We start from the raw sequence: 19,472 nt of genomic DNA, 5'->3' as shown, positions 1-19,472 counted from the left end.
ACATCCCACGCTATCACACTGAAGATTCAGGTGCATGAGTTAGATTTACCAATGCATACCATCCATATCATGACAAGGAGTTAAAAGCTCACACAACCATGGGCCAAGGGGCGATTCCTCTAGAGATGGAATTCTTCTGCTGTATCCTGCATATCACTATCCCACCAGCAACTCTTCTGTAATCAGCAGCAACACCTTCTTATAACTGTACAGTGCCTTGAAAAAATATTCACACCCCTTGAAATTTTCTACATTTTGTCACGTTACGTTACAACCAAAAACGTAAATGTATTTTATTGGGATTTTATGTGATAGACCAACACAAAGTGGCACATAATTGTGAAGTGGAAGGAAAATGATAAATGGTTTTCCAAATTTTTTACAAATAAATATGTGAAAAGTGTGGGGTACATTTGTATTCAGCCCCCCTGAGTCAATACTTTGAAGAACCACCTTTCTCTGCAATTACAGCTGCAAGTCTTTTTGGGGATGTCTCTACCAGCTTTGCACATCTAGAGAGTGACATTTTTGCCCAATCTTCTTTGCAAAGTAGCTTAAGCTCTGTCAGATTGGATGGAGAGCGTCTGTGTACAGCAATTTTCAAGTCTTGCCACAGATTCTAAATTGGATCTAGGACTTTGACTGGACCATTATCACACATGAATATGCTTTGATCTAAACCATTCCATTGTAGCTCTGGCTGTATGTTTAGGGTTGTTGTCCTGCTGGAAGGTGAACCTCCGCCCCAGTCTCAAGTCTTTTGCAGACTCTAACAGGTTTTCTTCTAAGATTGCCCTGTATATGGCTCCATCCATCTTCCCATGAACTCTGACCAGCTTCCCTGTCCCTGCTGAAGAAAAGTATCCCCACAATATGATGCTGCCACCACCATGTTTCACGGTGGGGATGGTGTGTTCAGGGTGATGTGCAGTGTTAGTTTTCTGCCACACGCAACGTTTTGCTTTTAGGCCAAAAAGTTACATTTTGGTCTCATCTGAACATGGCTTCTCACAAACTGCAAACAGGACTTTTTTTGCCTTTTTTTCAACAATGGAATTCTTCTTGCCAATCCTCGATAAAGGCCAGATTTGTGGAGAGCACGACTAATAGTTGTCCTGTGGACAGATTCTCCCACCTGAGCTTTGGATCTCTGCAGCTCCTCCAGAGTTACCATGGGCCTCTTGGCTGCTTCTCTGATTAATGCTCTCCTTGTCCGGCCTGTCAGTTTAGGTGGACAGCCATGTCTTGGTAGGTTTGCAGTTGTGCCATACTCTTTCCATTTTTGGATGATGCATTGAACAGTGCTTCATGAGATGTTCAAAGCTTGGGATATTTTTTTATAATCTAACCCTGCTTTAAACTTCTCCACAACTTTATCCCTGACCTGTCTGGTATGTTCCTTGGACTTTATGATGCTGTTTGTTCACTAAGGTTCTCTAACAAACCTCTGAGGGTTTCACAGAACAGCTGTATTTATACTGAGATTAAATTACACACAGGTGGACTCTATTTACTAATTAGGTGACTTCTGAAGGCAATTGGTTCCACCAGATTTTAGTTATGGGTATCAGAGTAAAGGGGACTGAATACAAATGCACAATTTGAAAAACATTTATCATTTTCCTTCCACTTCACAATTATGTGCCACTTTGTGTTTGTCTATCACTTAAAATCCCAATAAAATATATTTATGTTTTTGGTTGTAACATGACAAAATGTTGAAAATTTCAAGGGGTATGAATACTTTTTCAAGGCACTGTATATCTGCAGTGTGAGATCTAAGGCACTGCTACCCCTAACTACTAGTCTCAGGTGATTTGAAGTGAGATTTGGTGATGTCACTACTAAACTGCCCAATGTTCTCCTTGCTAGAGTCTCCAACTCAAGGAAGCAAAGCCCTGCCTCTACCAAGATGGCCGCTTCCGCACAGAGGCATAAAGGAGATCAATGCATGGTAAGTAATAGGGAAAGATCAGCTGCAGGGAGACAACAGGCAATACCGGGGATTGGTTATTTGCCTGATTTTGGGGACAGCTTCCAAAGTTCAGTTACTCTTTAAAGTGGACCTTCACTCCTTTAAAGCACTTTGTATCATCTGAAACTTCCCAGTCCACCTTCCTTTATCCTTACTTAGGAAACAATAATGTGTACCTTGCTCCAACAGCCTTGTGAGATATCCATGGTAGATATCCCAGGAGGCATCAGCTTACAGAGAGAGACTGGAGGAGTGTGGGCCCAGTGACATGTCAACAGTGGCTGGCTGTAAGAAACCAGGAGAGGCAGCCAGCTCCTGATGATGTCATAGAGGAAGATGGCAGCGTGGGAACCAGTGTGATGGGGGATCGGCAGACCACAGAAGGACAACCCGAAACCTTCATGACAGGATCACCAGGTATAGTGAAATTTTTATTAGTAGTTTAGTAAAAGCTGTAGATTTAAAAAAAGAAAAATATAAACAACTTTTTCGATTAAATTACCATGTTAAAGCTTAAAGCTCAACTCCAGGCAATTAGAAAGTTATCCCTTGCAGTGGGGCTACACCCACGCCGCAAGGGATAATTGCTTGTTTGGGTCTAGGGAAACAAATAAAGAAGATTTACTTACCTTCTCCTCCCTGCTGCTTGACCAGTCCCTGCAGCATCTTCTCCCCCCATGCCCCCGTGGTCTAGGTTCCTGATGTCATCAAACTCAAAGCCATAGTACTGCATTGGATGTGATGATGTTGCACCATTAGTCAGGGAGTGGAGGATCAAGTAAGTAAACTAGTTTCTCATTTCCTCTAGACCAGGAGTCTCCAAACTTTTTAAACAAAGGGCCAGTTTACTGTACTTCAGGCTTTTAGGGGGGCCAGATCGCCAGTGGGAGTAGAAAATGTCATGTCGTCAATGAGAGTAGACAATGCTCCATCTTTGGTATTAGGGGATGGATAGTGTCTCAATGTTGGTGTCAGTGGGAGGAATAGTGCCCAATAATTAGTTTCAGTGGGAGGAATGGTGCCCCAATGTTGGTGTCAGTTGGAGAAATAATGCCCCATCGTTGCTGTTAGTGAAAGGAATAGTGCCCCATCATTGGTGTCAGTGGATGGAATAATGACTCATTGTTGGTGTCAGTGGCAGAAAATATGCCCCACTGTTGGTGTCAGTGGAGCATGCCTTTTATCAGAGGGAAGAATAGTACCCAAGGGCCAGATAAAAACAAGCAAAGGGCCACATCAGACCCCCAGGCCGCAGTTTGGAGACCACTGCTCTAGACAAAACAAACAATTAACCATTGCATTGGGGAGCAGCCCCACTGCAAGGGATCATTTTCCATTTTCCCGGAGTTGGGTTTTAAATGAGATTTCAGTGACTGAATTCATGTTTACTTTAGGCAGGCCACCCCATCCACTGGCTACCGGCTTATGTGTGGTTTAGAGACACAGCCAGGACATTGGGTGGGATGTTTATGCCTGGCACTCATTGACTTCCTGTGCTTGAGCAGTCAGTCAATACTTCTGCCTTCACAAACCTGCCCCCCCGACTCTGAAGAGCTAGCAATTATCCACTAACAGATAATTACAGCAGGCTTTATGTTACATCAGGTTAGGCAGCAGGGTGTAGCTAGAGGTTAGGTTAGGGTTTCGATGCACTTAATGCTTCTTTGAACTATCTATTAAACAAGTCTTGCTGGTAAATTCAGTCTTCATACTGTGTTCAATTTTTTTTCCTGTTGTTTTTAGGCTGAAACTAAAATGATTACAAGTGAAATAAAAGAAAAGCTGCATCTTTCATCTACTTTTTGCCAGCATATAAAACATGTGTATTAAAAATGGGAAAGGTAATGCTAAAGGCCCTGGTGCACAACCTGCAGCCCAGGGCCTGTATGTGGCCCTATGGCAGCCCTCGTGGCCCCTGCAGACAGCAGTCTGTGTTTTTTATTAAGGTGATTTTCCTGGGGCTGTAGCAATTTAATGGCTTATTTTATTTCTTTCGCATGATATTCCTTCTTTCTGGGAGGTCCATCTCTTTTTCATTTTTTATGGTTTGTTTTTACCTCTGATCCTTTATAATGGATCCTGCTGAGAGAAATATTAGATGAGGCTCAAGTAAGGTTTAAAGGGTCTGTAAGGAGTGCAAATCTGGAAGCATTGATTTGTAAGGTGGCTGTAATAACAGAAACCTCTTGTGTAATGTGTATCCAGTCTATGATTGTCTTTTGAAGCATGTCCCTAGTCTCCAACAATTGCTATAGCATGTCTGCAGTCTCTGACCATCTCTTGTAGCAGTGGCGGCTAGTTCTCAATATTTTTTTTGGGGGGGAAGGGGCGGCAAACCAGGAGACGGACGGGATGGCGGCGATCACACACCCCCCCCGTGCGGGAGACCAGGCGGCAAGGTGGTGATCAGAGGCCTCCTTACCCTAGTAGGCAGATGATGAGGATCCGGGATAGGGCTGCTGCTCCTCACTCCAGCTACTCCTCGCTCTGGGGCCGTTGCTCCTCCTCCCAGTCGAACAGGAAGTCTTAAGACTCCCTGGCTAATCGGATCTCAGGATCCACTTCCTGATTGGCTGGGAGGAGAATAAGGAAGACGACAGCAAATATTAATTTGCTATTGTCACACAAAGAGCCCACCTCTTTTTAAAGCCAATTAGAGCCTCAGGCTCTAATTACCTGCTTCAAAAAAAGGAAAAAAACCCCATTGAAATCCATGCTTCTCGCACCTTGCATGTAGATTAGGGGCCGGTGCCCCTGCGCCCCTTATGGCCGGGCCACCACTGTCTTGTAGTATGTCTGAAGTCTCTGATCATCTTTTGTAGTATGTCTGTCGTCTCTGACCATCTCCTGTAGTATGTTTGTAGTCTCTGACCATCTCCTGTAGTATGTCTGTAGTATCTGACCATCTCCTGTAGTATGTCTGCAGTATCTGACCATCTCTTGTAGTATGTCTGTAGTCTCTGACCATCTCCTGTAGTATGTCTGTAGTCTCTGACCATCTCCTCAGGCTCTAATTACCTGCTTCAAAAAAAGGAAAAAAACCCCATTGAAATCCATGCATCTCGCACCTTGCATGTAGATTAGGGGCCGGTGCCCCTGCGCCCCTTATGGATGGGCCACCACTGTCTTGTAGTATGTCTGAAGTCTCTGATCATCTTTTGTAGTATGTCTGTAGTCTCTGACCATCTCCTGTAGTATGTTTGTAGTCTCTGACCATCTCCTGTAGTATGTCTGTAGTCTCCGACCGTCTCCTGTAGTATGTCTGCAGTTTCTGACCATCTATTGTAGTATGTCTGTAGTCTCTTACCATCTCCTGTAGTATGTCTGAAGTCTCTGATCATCTTTTGTAGTATGTCTGTAGTCTCTGACCATCTCCTCAGGCTCTAATTACCTGCTTCAAAAAAAGGAAAAAAACCCCATTGAAATCCATGCATCTCGCACCTTGCATGTAGATTAGGGGCCGGTGCCCCTGCGCCCCTTATGGATGGGCCACCACTGTCTTGTAGTATGTCTGAAGTCTCTGATCATCTTTTGTAGTATGTCTGTAGTCTCTGACCATCTCCTGTAGTATGTTTGTAGTCTCTGACCATCTCCTGTAGTATGTTTGTAGTCTCTGACCATCTCCTGTAGTATGTCTGTAGTCTCTGACCATCTCCTGTAGTATGTCTGTATTATCTGACCATCTCCTGTAGTATGTCTGCAGTTTCTGACCATCTATTGTAGTATGTCTATAGTCTCTTACCATCTCCTGTAGTATGTCTGAAGTCTCTGATCATCTTTTGTAGTATGTCTGTAGTCTCTGACCATCTCCTGTAGTATGTTTGTAGTCTCTGACCATCTCCTGTAGTATGTCTGTAGTCTCTGACCATCTCCTGTAGTATGTCTGTAGTATCTCACCATCTCCTGTAGTATGTCTGCAGTTTCTGACCATCTATTGTAGTATGTCTATAGTCTCTTACCATCTCTTGTAGTATGTCTGAAGTCTCTGATTATCTCTTGTAGTATGTCTGTATTCTCTGATCATCCTGTGTGCTATATGTGCAGGCTTTGATCGTCTTTTGTAGAATGTTAGCAGTCTGTGACCATCTCTTGTAATATGTCTGCAATCTCTGACCATTGCTTTTATCATGTCTGCAGTCTCTGATCATCTCCTGTATCATATCCGCAGTCTGTGACCATCTCTTAAAGGATGTCTGCCATCTGTGACCATCTCCTGTAGTATGTTTGTAGTCTCTGACCATCTCCTGTAGTATGTCTGTAGTCTCCGACCGTCTCCTGTAGTATGTCTGCAGTTTCTGACCATCTATTGTAGTATGTCTGTAGTCTCTTACCATCTCCTGTAGTATGTCTGAAGTCTCTGATCATCTTTTTTAGTATGTCTGTAGTCTCTGACCATCTCCTCAGGCTCTAATTACCTGCTTCAAAAAAAGGAAAAAAACCCCATTGAAATCCATGCATCTCGCACCTTGCATGTAGATTAGGGGCCGGTGCCCCTGCGCCCCTTATGGATGGGCCACCACTGTCTTGTAGTATGTCTGAAGTCTCTGATCATCTTTTGTAGTATGTCTGTAGTCTCTGACCATCTCCTGTAGTATGTTTGTAGTCTCTGACCATCTCCTGTAGTATGTTTGTAGTCTCTGACCATCTCCTGTAGTATGTCTGTAGTCTCTGACCATCTCCTGTAGTATGTCTGTATTATCTGACCATCTCCTGTAGTATGTCTGCAGTTTCTGACCATCTATTGTAGTATGTCTATAGTCTCTTACCATCTCCTGTAGTATGTCTGAAGTCTCTGATCATCTTTTGTAGTATGTCTGTAGTCTCTGACCATCTCCTGTAGTATGTTTGTAGTCTCTGACCATCTCCTGTAGTATGTCTGTAGTCTCTGACCATCTCCTGTAGTATGTCTGTAGTATCTCACCATCTCCTGTAGTATGTCTGCAGTTTCTGACCATCTATTGTAGTATGTCTATAGTCTCTTACCATCTCTTGTAGTATGTCTGAAGTCTCTGATTATCTCTTGTAGTATGTCTGTATTCTCTGATCATCCTGTGTGCTATATGTGCAGGCTTTGATCGTCTTTTGTAGAATGTTAGCAGTCTGTGACCATCTCTTGTAATATGTCTGCAATCTCTGACCATTGCTTTTATCATGTCTGCAGTCTCTGATCATCTCCTGTATCATATCCGCAGTCTGTGACCATCTCTTAAAGGATGTCTGCCATCTGTGGCCATCTCTTGTGGTATGTCTGTAGTCTCTGGCCACTTCTTGTAGGATGCCCATAGTCTTTGTCCATCTTCTGTAGCATATCTGCAGGGCCTGACAACTTTCTGTTGCATTCTATTTACTGGATGTATTACAGTGGGGACGGAAAGTATTCAGACCTCCTTAAATTTTTCACTCTTTGTTATATTGCAGCCATTTGCTAAAATCATTTAAGTTCATTTTTTTCCTCATTAATGCACACACAGCACCCCATATTGACAGAAAAACACAGAATTGTTGCCATTTTTGCAGATTTATTAAAAAAGAAAAACTGAAATATCACATGGTCCTAAGTATTCAGACCCTTTGCTGTGACACTCATATATTTAACTCAGGTGCTGTCCATTTCTTCTGATCATCCTGGAGATGGTTCTACACCTTCATTTGAGTCCAGCTGTGTTTGATTATACTGATTGGACTTGATTAGGAAAGCCACACACATGTCTATATAAGACCTTACAGCTCACAGTGCATGTCAGAGCAAATGAGAATCAGGAGGTCAAAGGAACTGCCTGAAGAGCTCAGAGACTGAATTGTGGCAAGGCACAGATCTGGCCAAGATTACAAAAAAATTCTGCTGCACTTAAGGTTCCTAAGAGCACAGTGGCCTCCATAATCCTTAAATGGAAGACGTTTGGGACGACCAGAACCTTTCCTAGAGCTGGCCATCTGGCCAAACTGAGCTATCGGGGGAGAAGAGCCTTGGTGAGAGAGGTAAAGAAGAACCCAAAGATCACTGTGGCTGAGCTCCAGAGATGCAGTCGGGAGATGGGAGAAAGTTGTAGAAAGTCAACCATCACTGCAGCCCTCCACCAGTCGGGGCTTCATGGCAGAGTGGCCCGACGGAAGCCTCTTCTCAGTGTAAAACACATGAAAGCCCGCATGGAGTTTGCTAAAAAACACATGAAGGACTCCAAGATGGTGAGAAATAAGATTCTCTGGTCTAATGAGACCAAGATAGAACTTTTTGGCCTTACTTCTAAGTGGTATGTGTGGTGAAAACCAGACACTGCTCATCACCTGTCCAAGACAGTCCCAACAGTGAAGCATGGTGGTGGCAGCATCATGCTGTGGGAGTGTTTTTCAGCTGCAGAGACAGGACGACTGGTTGCAAAAGAGGGAAAGATGAATGCGGCCAAGTACAGGGATATCCTGGACGAAAACTTTCTCCAGAGTGCTTAGGACCTCAGGGCCAAAGGTTTACCTTCCAACAAGACAATGACCCTAAGCACACAGTTAAAATAACGAAGAAGTGGCTTCACAACAACTTCGTGACTGTTCTTGAATGGCCCAGCCAGAGCCCTGACTTAAACCCAATTGAGCATCTCTGGAGAGACCTAAAAATGGCTGTCCACCAACGTTTACCATCCAACCTGACAGAACTGGAGAGGGTCTGCAAGGAGGAATGGCAGAGGATCCCCAAATCCAGGTGTGAAAAACTTGTTGCATCTTTCCCAAAAAGACTCATATTAGTCAGGTTGTATTAGATCAAAAGGTGCTTTTACTAAATACTGAGCAAAGGGTCTGAATACTTAGGACCATGTGATATTTCAGTTTTTCTTTTTTAATAAATTTGCAAAAATGTCAACAATTATGTGTTTTTCTGTCAATATGGGGTGCTGTGTGTACATTAATGAGAAAAAAAAAAAAAAGAACTTAAACGATTTTAGGAAATGGCTGCTGCAATATAACAAAGAGTGAAAAATTTAAGAGGGTCTGAATACTTTCCGTCCCCACTGTATGTGTGGCCCTTTAGTGATGTCAAGAGCTGCAGTTGAGGCTCCATTTAGAAAGAAAATTGTCCACCACTGGTTTAGGGTACCAAAGAGGCGGGGGGGGGCAGGTTACAAATAGTCTGTTAATGCTGCATTATATTTCCTGAAGACATTTTTAAATGGGTCAAACCTGATAGTTTGAACTGGTACTAGTATATGTACTGTATGTATGCATGTGAGATGGGGACCTTAGATCGTAAGCTTCTTACGCGCAAGGAGGGATGTAAATGTACAATATGTAAAGCGATGTGTAAATTGCTGGCGCTATAAAACTACCTGTAATATAAAAAGTAATAATAATAAATGTGTCCTTCTCAGGAAGTTGGGGCTGTGCAGGGTGTCTTGCGAGCATTGCCTTATTATGCCACACATATGCATGCATAATGAAATAAACTCTGACAAAACTAAGATGATATCAATAAAGTAGATAATAAGAATGGGCACACCCAAAACAATGTGTTTGATATAATGTTTGTATTATAATGGAAGTTATACAAATGTTGTTCCAATACCACTCAACTACATCAATGTAATATCTACCACATAAGTGCTAAGCAATGCAAGTAATAAGTAATTAAGTAAATAAGACGATTGTTACCAACATATACAATATATCTACAGTACATAGTGATCATATAATAGAAATCCACAAAGGGTAAAATACCAGTAAAGATAGAAGTAGTGGTCAAGCCAAGTTGAGTAATATGGAGACCCTACCATCCAATAATCTGGGAAGTCTCCCCCAGAAAAAAGGTCAGATGGTACATCAAAATGTTCTATCTTACATTATTACTCAACTTGGCTTTGTCAGTACAGAAATCTTTCTTGGTATTTTACCCTTTCTAGATTTCCATCATTTGATTACCTTATAGATATAGTGTAAATGGCCTTTAGCTTACTTATTACTTGTATTGCTTAGCACTTATGTATTAAGCCAGCCATAGGTTACTTTTGCTTATCTATTACATGTTTTGATAAGCACATATGTGTTGCATGAAAGAAAATGGGTTCCCCCATCAACACAGTCAGAGTTAATGGGGGTATGCCTCCCGCAGAGCTTCTCTGTTCTCCCGGTGGGGGTGGGACCGCTGGGAGCTGTCTCTGCTGGGAGAACACAGTGATTACTGCTAGCAGATATAGCTGCTGGCAATCATAGCATGCTTAAGGGGAAAAAAAAACACGCTTAGTCAAAAATATTACACATTAAAAGATTGAGTGAAATAAATGAAACATCACAAAAACTGGAAAATCATAAATGTAGTCCAAAGAGCAGCAGCTTATTGTGTGGTAGCACAAATAAAGATATGGAAAGGGGAGAAAAGCTGCGTTAATAAATGGAAAGTCCATACAATTGCTCGTGGATAAATCAATAAACAGTTCGATCTATGTAATCAAACACCAGGGTGAATCAAGTAGAATCAAACGTGCCGCCACCACAGGAGGACTACTAGCTTTTACTAGCTTTTACTAGCTTTGTGTCCACAAGCACACAGGTACAACATGCCATCAGCCCCTTTATCACTTGTACCACTAAAGGCGTGGTCTATCTACTGCAATGCCCCTGTGGGCTGCAGTATATAGGCAGAACGAAACTCCCCTTGCAAGTTCGACTTAATGAACATATCACAAATATTAAGTCTGGTTTTAAAAAGCACTCAGTATCAAAACATTACTGTTTGGTCCATAATAGGGACCCCTCTAACACCCTTTTTTTGGGCATAGATAAATATAGCCCCAATTGGAGGGGTAGTTCTTTGGTACGTGAAATTTCCAAACTGGAAATGCTGTGGATTCATAGGGTTAAAACATATACTCCTTATGGGTTAAACATAGAGGTCGATGTTAATGCCTTTATAGATAATTTTTAGTTTCCTGCTTTGTTATAGTTTGTATTATGTTTTTTTTTTTTTTTTTTGTAAACTTGATCTGAGTCACGTTGGTCGGTTTATAATTTATATTTCATATTTTTATTATTATGAAATTACTTTTTATTAGGTCCAATTTTAATATAATTTGGCTTGTTTAAAAGCCTATGGATAAGATTATTGCACAGGTGGCTGTTTTTGACTAGACCTGTGTTTTTATTATTTATATAATTAGTGATATTTTCAATAATATTTTATATATTAATTTTTATTTGGAGTTCTTATATCAATTTATCTAAAACCTTCCTACTCTTTTTACATAATTTTCACCAATTTATTTTTATTGGTTGTTAATTTTTTTAATTGGTACAGGTTAATATTCACTTAGCTTAAAATATATAAATAAAATATATTTTTATGTCAATATTTATCCACTTTGCAATTTAGTAGGTTCACTTTTCTTTCCTTTTTTTTTTTTTTTTGCTTCATAATACGCACATTCACAATTTATAATTAATATAAATATTTCCCCCATTATTGGGTGTGTGCAATCATGCACTCCAGTTTTCACATATTGTGTTTTTTATTTTTATTTTTATTTAACCCAATATGGGTCCTACAGGGTTATCATCCTTTAAGTGTCCCTGGTTTACCCGGATATCTAATCAGTTCATGGCAGGTTCGTTTTGAACACTCATCGAACCATCCAGCTTTCAGTCCGTCAGCTGATCTTCAATCAAAGCAAAGGCCCTGGCTGGGTATAAGCCATCAGCCTGTCTTTGCTTACCAGCTGGTAAGCAGGTTTTACTTATGGTGGCGGCACGTTTGATTCGACTTGATTCACCCTGGTGTTGTGTTTGATTACATAGATCGAACTGTTTATTGATTAATCATAGCATGCTAAAAATCCAACCTGCTGGTTGTACCCGAGTCTATCCATTCATAAAATCAACATAACCATAGATTAATCAAATCTTGGTCGGTCCCTGCTGATTCGATCTATCTATGACAGGTTTTAGACCAGTGGTGGCCAACTTAATTTCAAAAGGGGACATTAAAACAGAACTAAACCCACCGATAAGAATGAAAATTAAACCCGTGCCGTGGAAAAAAAGTGAAAAAATAAATTTTATATATATATATATATATATATATATATATATATATTTACACATACACATATATATGTAATAAGGCTGCCGCTGTAGTGCAAGGTAAGTACCCCAAAATAGCAAAAATAATTTATACTCAGCGCTGCCTCTATGAACCATTAATATGCATATACACGCATCAAATATGTTTCATATAACAACATGTATAATAAAGTGCTTAGTGTCAATATAGTGCAAATGAAGTGCAATCAATAAAGTTCAACAGATGTGCAAAGTAAAGTGCAATCAATAAAGTTCATCAAATGTGGGGTACGGGATTGGTGACACGTTGATATAATCTTGGGGACTTCCTGTGCTCCCCTCCTGGGTCCCCACTCACCAGATAAAGATGACAAATGCGCTTGTGTTATATATCAAGATGGTGCCTAACCGTCCAATGAATAAGTTGGTTGATTGTGCCTCAGAGAATGGGATCTCCTCTCCTCCACCACATGATGTAATTCCTACACACTTTACTCAGTCAAGGGACGGTCAGAATAGTAAAGTTTGGACAAATGAAGGAAAGGGAACATATAGTGTAATACTGCAAAATTTATTAAAAGGTTTAAAATCATTACACTTACATCAGAATCTTTAAAAACGTGCAAAATTGCCGCCTTGGCATCCAAACAGCCTTCACAGATTATCCTTAGCTTGACATGTTTCGCCCCTCCCACTGGGCGTCATCAGAAGCTTATGGAGTCTGTGATTGGCTGTCTTATATAAAATTTTAAGTACTGCCTACTACACCCAATGACTCCCACTACTCTCATTGATGGCGCAGTATGAAATTGGCCTCACTTCCGGTTTCCGCAGGAACCGGAAGTGACGTATCCACCAATACCGGAAGTGGTCAGCGGCGCCGGAAGTGATGTAATCCTCATTGATAGAAGTAAACACCAGCATCCTGCTTCCTGAATTAACAGGAAGTGACCAGGAGCCATCTAATGTTAGTAATTAGGTATTGCATTAAAAACAGACCATAGTATAGTACATATGTTAAACATTGTCCCAAAAGCAGTATACTCTATATGAAGAAAAAGATACACAAACAAATAATAATCAAAGAGTTGGGAATGACATAATGATGAAATAACTAGTATTACTAAAGAAATTATGAAAGAAAAAATAAAATAAAAATAAAGATAAAAATAAAAATAAAAACAAAAACAAAAATAAAAATAAAAATAATAATAAATATAAAAATCAAAATCAAAATCAAAATGAAATAAAAATAAAATAATAATAAAAATAAATATAAAAAACCCTCCGATACTCACCTCCACCCACTCACCTCCACTGCGGCGTCAGCAAGCTCCCTCACTGGCATTGCCATCTTCTCCCTGTCTTTTTCCAAGTCTCAAGTCTTTGGCCATCTTGATTGCTTGGGCTGGGATAATGAAGCTCCCATGCATGCACCGACAAGAGTTCATTCATCCCAGCACCAAGGAGTACCAAGGATGTAAACTGAGCTGGGGATGTGCAGATCAGTGTGCATTCTAAAGCATCTATATAACATAGGATAACATAGGGGACTATAAATAAAACATTTTTTTTTTAAATGGATGAATGTGAACAAACATTCACACGGCCCCAATGAATGTTACCACATTGCGTATAATATAATTATCTCCTATGATCATAAGTGCCATCTAATGGCAATAATTAGGTATTTTTTAGAAACCTCAATCAGCAAAAACAAAAACACATTATAGCCACTAGATGGCACTTATGATCATAGGAGATAATTATATCACACAAAATATGACAAGATTCATGGGGCTATGCAAATATTTGTCACATTCAAACAGCAAAGTTTTCATACAAAGACCACCTAGTGTGTCTCTTCTGCAATAAAATTCTTTCTGCTTGAAAGTTTTTAAATTCGGGGTTAAAGAGAAACTCCAGTCCCCCCACAAAAAAATTAAAAGTCAGCAAATTCAAATACTGCAGGAGCTGACCTTTAGCATAAGGATACTTCTCTTTCCAGGGATCTAGCGCAGTCCTCACCGAAGCCAATTCTTTAATCGGCTTTAGATCCATGCGCCGACATTTTAACTAAGGGAAACCAGCAGTAAAGCCTTACGGCTTCATAGCCGGCTTCCCACTGTGCATGAAGGAGGCATGCTGTGCTTTGTAAATGGTCCTGCAGTCTTCTAGGACCTGTGATGTGTACCAGAAGGCTGTGGAGGAAGGGAGGAGCCGCACTTCCACTCTGATTGACCTGACCGGAACTGCGAACTGGTAACTCTTTGTTCCCCCCTTCCCTCCAAAAAGTGCCAATTGTTAAATGGGGGGGGGGGTGCAAACAAGCAGAACTTCTCCTTTTGGGTGAAGTTTCATTTTAACTGCAGCCCCTTGACTTCAACAAAGGGCTGCACATAATAATCAGTGAATGTATTACTAGAGAAAACTGTAAGAGACTCCATCTATGCAACAGGAGATGGTCAAAGGCTACAGACATGCTATAGGAGTTGTTGGAGTCTGGGGACATGCTTCAGAAGACTGCCATAGTCTGCAGACACATTACATTAGAGTGCTAGAAATCACTGCTATTAAAGCCCCTTTATAAATCAATGCTTTCATATTTGTGCTCTCTATAGCCCTCTTAAAAACTACTTGTGCCATGGCAAGATCAATTCTAAAAGATCAGAGGGGAAAAAAAACATAAGAGAGAAGGAATGCACAGCACAGAAGAATGAAACATAGTGTGAAAAAAATAAACCAATCCATTTATTAATAGAAGCCATTCTAAAGAGCATTTTTCCTTCACTTGCCTGACTAAGCACCTAGGGAGGAAAAACACAGACTATGTTTGCAGGGGAACCAAGGGCCACACAATAAGAGCCAAAGGGTTCCAGGATGTTAGACACACAATGGAAAATCCACAACGCGCAAACTTCCCAGAAAGATAGCAGTAGTGGTAGCAATACCATGTCGAAAAATAGTGAGGTCCTAAAGTTCCAATGTTTTGGGGTACTGTTTGACCTTCTTTGTAGAGGGGACCTCCTGAAATAGTGGATTGTTAGGACTTTGCTGTTTATTCAAACAAAGATGCAGAGGAAGCTGGGAGAGATTTTGGTGCCAACAAAGGATGCTGGATGATGTTGCACCGCTGGACAGGGGGGGTATTGGAGGGTTTTTTCTGCTTTAAATTCCCCTATAGCAAGACACTTTGCTACCACCGTTCTAATACAGAAGTGCAAGTAAGTAAAAAGCCTACATTAAAAAAATATACAATATATCAACAAGGTGATCATATGATGGAAAATCCACAAAGAGCAAAATAGCCAGAAGGAAGTAAAATTGAGGTCCTAACCATCCAACATGTTGGGGTTCTGCCTTATCCTTTTTCAGCGAGCACTACCTGAAAGGCTGGATCGTTGGGACCTCACTAATACTCAAATAAATACCCACAAGAATGATTTGGAATGAATGAACTATTGTGTACATGTGTGGAAGTTACACCATCCCAAATCGAGAAATCAAGATGGCCAAAGACTCTGAACCCCCAAAGAAGCGAAGCAAAAGATGTTGTTTACCATCAAGAGAGCTTGCAGGCATTGCATTGCTTGAAGGGAGGTGAGCATTGGATGGCTTAGTTCCAGTTTAAGACTCCTTGGAGGAGAAGATGTCGTTGCCATTGAGGTAGCTTGCAGACGTTGCATTGCTAAAGGAGACTTCATATGTTTTTGCATTTATAAGCATTTTATCAAACATATGATTATAGGTGTGCTCTTACTTATTATATACAATATGGACATTATAAATCTGTCTTCTTAGAACTCATGCACACTGGGCGTTTAGCCCCTTTGCATGAGTCTCCTGCTTTTTTCCCAAACAGAGAGCACATACATGCATAATAAAAAAAACATAAGGCCTCATGCTTACTGGGGGTTTAGCCAGTGCATGAAGCTCCGGCGTTTAGGTGCGATTGGACGGTACAAGCACAGGCAGCAGCCAGCAGCCTGTAGAACTGTATGAGAGCCTAACAGCTACTGTGGCTGGATGGTGCATGAAGCGGTACTTATGTTTAGGGCAGTATGCACCCAGGAATGAATGCCTGTAATGCAAGCAGTTTGTCCTTGGGCACATACTGCCCTAATTCTTAATGCCGCTTGGTGCACCGTCCAGCCGCAGCAGCTGTCAGCCCCTTTTAAACTTATACAGGCTGTCGACAACAGGGTTGGACAGTGCACCTGTACCTTCCAACCACACTTAAAGGCATAGTTCACCTTTACTAAAACACAGCTGCAGGTAAGAGGAGTCTGTAGATAAAAACAAACTTTACATCCTTGAACCAAAGTTAAATAATATTTTTACTATAGGCATGGGCCATTTATATATCTCCTGAAGCCTGACTGAAAGACTCACAGAGATGGCAGTATCCCATCCTACCTTGTTGCTCTGAGGTTTCTGAGAGACTCACAGCCCTTACTGTTCACTTCCACCTTCACAGGAGCGAGAGCTCCTCAGCTCAGAGCTACTACCTAAGAAGAAAGAAAGAGCATGTGAGTGGCTTTGAATCCGCGAAAGAGCTCACTCCTGTGATGTTGGAGGTGAATAGTACCAGCTCGGAGTCTCCTAGCAATGTCCTAGCAACAAGGTAAGATGGGATGCTGCGAGCTCTGGGACCTACACCTTTAGCAAGAACATTTTTCAACTTTGCTTAAAGCTGTACAATTTGCTTTTATCTACAGGCACCCCTGACAGGTAATTGGCAAAGGTGAACTAACCCTTTATACACCGGGAACTAATGCATGGAATCTAAACGCCCAGTGTGCACGAGGCCTTAGTTTTGTCATTTATTATATTATGCATGTACAGTATGTGCTCATCCTTAATATTTGCATCCCATTTGGGGAAGTTTATTGGATGTTCAGCGCCCCTAGACTAGTCATGTTTGCGTTAGTAGAAGTTTGAGATTTGGAAGAGACCATTTATTGACTAACTAGACTGTAGTGCCGGGTTTGGAGGCAGGCCAGCTTCTACCTCAGGCTATGTTTACATTATAACACAAGTTTTCACATAACTTTCCCCAATTGAATTCTATATAAAAGGCCTTTCTCAAACGTACTGTATACAGGAGGCTGCTGGCAGCAGGGCACCACTGCCCCTCAACTTTCACCTTATTGAATTCTAGGTGAAAGTTGTGTGAGTACATATTTGGGGACCATTTATTGGCTAAATATACTGTAATGCCAGCTTTGGAGGCAGACTGGCTTCTACCTCAGGAAATGTTTCCATTGAATCACAGAATGTATTTATGTTTTCACCTCAACTTTCACCCAAATAAATTCTGATTGAAAGTTGTGTGAATACATATGTGCAAAAGTTTATGGGATGTTCAGGGGTCCTAAAGTAATAATTTGGGGACCATTTATTGTCGAACTAGACTGTAATGCCAGCTTTGGAGGCAGGCCGTCCACTACGTCTGGTAGTGTTTGTATTATACCACAGAATGTACATATGTTTTTACCTCAACTTTCACCCAATTGAATTCTGAGTGAAAGATGTGTGAATACATATTCGGGAACATTTATTGGGATGTTCAGGGGCCCTAAATGATTAATTTGGGGACCATTTATTGGCTGATTGCAGCACCAGGTTTGAAGGCAAGCCAGCCTCTCCCTCAAGCAATTGTTGCATTATACCACAGAATGTACTTTTGTTTTCACCTCAACTTTCACCCAATTTAATTCTGAGTGAAAGTTGTGTGAATACATATTTTAGAAACTTTATTGGACCCTAAATGGCTCATTTGGAGACCATTTATTGGCCAACTGGACTGTAGTATCAGCTTTGGAGGCAGGCCGGCCTGTGGCAATGTTTGCATTGTACCACACAATGTATTTATGTTTTCACCTCAACTTTCACAGAATTTAATTCTGAGTGAAAGTTGTGTGAATACATATTTGGGAAAGTTTATTGGAATGTTCAGGGGCCCAAATCTACTAATTTGGGGACCATTTATTCGCTGACTAGATAGCAGCAGCAGCTTTGGAGGCAGATCAGCCTTTACCTAAAATGTTTGCATTATATTACACAAAGGGGTTGATTTACTAAACTGGAGCGTGCAAAATCTGGTGCAGCTGTGCATGATAGCCAATCAGCTTCTAACTTCAGCTTCTTCAATTAGGCTTTGACAAAAAAACTAGAGACTGATCGGTTTGTATGCACAGCTGCACCAGATTTTGCACTCTCCAGTTTTAGTAAATCAAACCAAAAGTATTTATGTTTTCAGCTCAATTTTCACCCAATTGAATCCTAAGTAAAATTTGTGTAAATATATTTATAAATGGACATCTCCTATAAAAGGTGCACCTTACAGCCCCAGTAGCCTCTTATAGACTTATACAGGCTGCTGGCAGCTGTGCACCACTGCCCCTTAATGTTTTACCCAAAATTAATTCTAAGTGAAAGTTGTGTGAATACATATTTGAAAAAGTTTATTGACCTAAATTAGTTTGTGGCCATTTATTGACTAACTGGACTGTAGTACCATCTTTGGAGGCAGGCCGGCCTTTACCTCAAGCAATGTTTGCATTATACAACACAATCTACGTATGCTTTCACCTCAACAGTCACCCAATTAAATTCTGATTGAAAGTTGTGTGAATAAATGTATGAAATGGACATCTCCTATAAAAAGAGCACCGTACAGCCACAGCAACCTCTCATAGACTTATGCAGGCTGCCCCTCAACTTTCACCCAATTAAATTTTTGGTGAAAGTTGTGTGAATACATATTTTACAAAGTTTATTGGCTGTACAGGGTCCCCAAATGATTCAGTTTGGGGACCATTTATTGACTAACTAGACTGTAGTGCCAGCTTTGGGGGCAGGCTGGCCTCTACCTCAGGCAATGTTTGCAATATACCATGCCATGTATTTACGTTTTCACCTCAACTGTCACCCAGTTGAAATCTGAGTGAAAGTTATGTGAATACATATTTAAGAAAGTTTATTGAATTTTCAGGGCCCTAAATGAATCATATGGGAACCATTTATTGACTGAATAGATTACTGCAGCAGCTTTGGAGGTAGGCCAGCCAACATCTACCTCAGACTTTGTTTGCATTATAACACACACATCTACTTTATGTTTTCACCTCAACTTTTACCTGATTGAATTCTGAGGAAAAGTTGTGTGTATAACTATACATATTTTAGAAAGTTTATTGGATGCTCAGGAGTCCTAAATGGCTCAATTGGGGACCATTTACTGGCCAACTAGACTGTAGTGCCAGCTTTGGAGGCAGGTCGGCCTTTACCTCAGGCAATGTTTGCATTGTACCACACAATGTACTTATGTTTTCACCTCAACTTTTACCCAATTGATCTCTGAGTGAAAGTTGTGTGAATACATATTTGGGAAAGTTTATTGGGATGTTCAGGGGCCCTAAATGATTCATTTGGGGACTATTTATTAGCTGACTAG

This window comes from Aquarana catesbeiana, linkage group LG04, assembly GCF_042186555.1.
Source record: "Aquarana catesbeiana isolate 2022-GZ linkage group LG04, ASM4218655v1, whole genome shotgun sequence".
NCBI lineage: Eukaryota > Metazoa > Chordata > Amphibia > Anura > Ranidae > Aquarana > Aquarana catesbeiana.
The sequence above is the reverse complement of the archived record's forward strand: the minus strand, read 5'-3'. Positions refer to the sequence as shown.